Below are 1,365 nucleotides of genomic sequence, written 5' to 3'. Positions count from 1 at the left end.
CGCCCGGCCTCGAATTTGTTTTAAACAAGTCTGAACTTCCTTTTCATTTCCCAGGTATTCAACTCTGTCAATACGATCCTGAAACTGCAGTTTAGGGAATAGCCTACGTGCCCAGTGTTCCATGTGTCTGATTAGGGTCTTCAGATCTTCAGCCTCATGACCTTTACCTTTGAATTTTGCCTTATCAAATACATGCCTTAAGGCTGGAAGTCCTCTCTCTGAAATTAATCTCTAGCATCCAGCTTGGGTATATTTCTTTTAACTGTTCTCTTTGGTGGTACAGGAATAGGTGCTCCACTTCCTGACTCTTCATCAGGTTCAGCCTCTTCATCATCTTGTCTGTCTGGAGAGACTGCAGGTGGGAAAGGAGGAAAAGCTTCATCTTCTACATGCTCATAATCTGGTAGGTCAATCATGCCATTCTCCTGTGGTTCTAGCATCTTTTCCTCTCACGCAGAAAGCAGGGGCCACAGTGCACAGCTCCAGCGTTCTCGCTTTCACTTTCCTCTTTCTTTTCTTTTCTTTTTTTTTTTTCTTTTTGAGACAAAAGTCTCGAGTCTCGCTCTGTCGCCCAGGCTGGAGTGCAGTGGTGCGATCTCGGCTCACTGCAAGCTCCGCCTTCCGGGTTCAAGCGATTCTCCTGCCTCAGCCTCCCGAGTAGCTGGGACTACAGACTCCCGCCATCACTCCCAGCTAGTTTTTGTATTTTTAGTAGAGACAGGGTTTCACCACATCAGCTAGCCTGGTCTCAAACTCTTGACCTTGTGATCTGCCCTCCTTGGCCTCCCAAAGTGCTGGGATTACAGGTGTGAGCCACCGTGCCTGGCCTCACTTTCCTTCACTTTCTCCTTTTTTTTTTGAGTCAGAGTCTTGCTCTGTCGCCCAGGCTGGAATGCAACGTTGCAATCTCGGGGCTCACTGCAACCTCCACCTCCCAGGTTCAGGCAATTCTCCTGCCTCAACCTTCTAAGTAGGTGGGATTACAGGTGTGCACCACCATGCCCGGCTAAGTTTTGTAGTTTTAGTCGAGATGAGGTTTCATTATGTTGGGCAGGCTGGTCTCAAACTCCTGACCTCATGATCGGCCCGCCTCGGCCTCCCAAAGTGCTGGGATTACAGACGTGAGCCACTGCGCCCGGCCTCTCCTTTGCTTTCCTGCTCTCTTCTCTCTTCTCTCTCTCTCTTTCCCCTTTCCTCCATCTCCCCTTACTTTTCCTCCTCCTTTCCTCCCACCCTTGTCCCCTCATCCCACTCTCTCCTCAAGCTCTCCAGCACTCCTAGCCTCATACCCATCCTGTAGGCATCTCCCCAAGTTGTTCCACCAGCTCCTCAGACTGCCCCCAGCCACCCTGCTCCTCCCCAAAT

At 50.4% G+C, this 1,365-nt stretch overlaps 1 pseudogene; it reads right to left on the bottom strand.

The window, feature by feature from the left end:
* The window catches only part of LOC105533455, a 1,364-nt pseudogene extending 924 nt beyond the window's left edge, over positions 1–440 (bottom strand).
* Between the last annotated feature and the right edge of the window lie 925 nt (positions 441–1,365).

The sequence above is a fragment of the Mandrillus leucophaeus genome, unplaced genomic scaffold (genome assembly GCF_000951045.1).
Source record: "Mandrillus leucophaeus isolate KB7577 unplaced genomic scaffold, Mleu.le_1.0 Scaffold125, whole genome shotgun sequence".
Classification (NCBI taxonomy): Eukaryota; Metazoa; Chordata; class Mammalia; order Primates; family Cercopithecidae; genus Mandrillus; species Mandrillus leucophaeus.
This window is presented reverse-complemented; position numbering and strand designations above follow the sequence as displayed.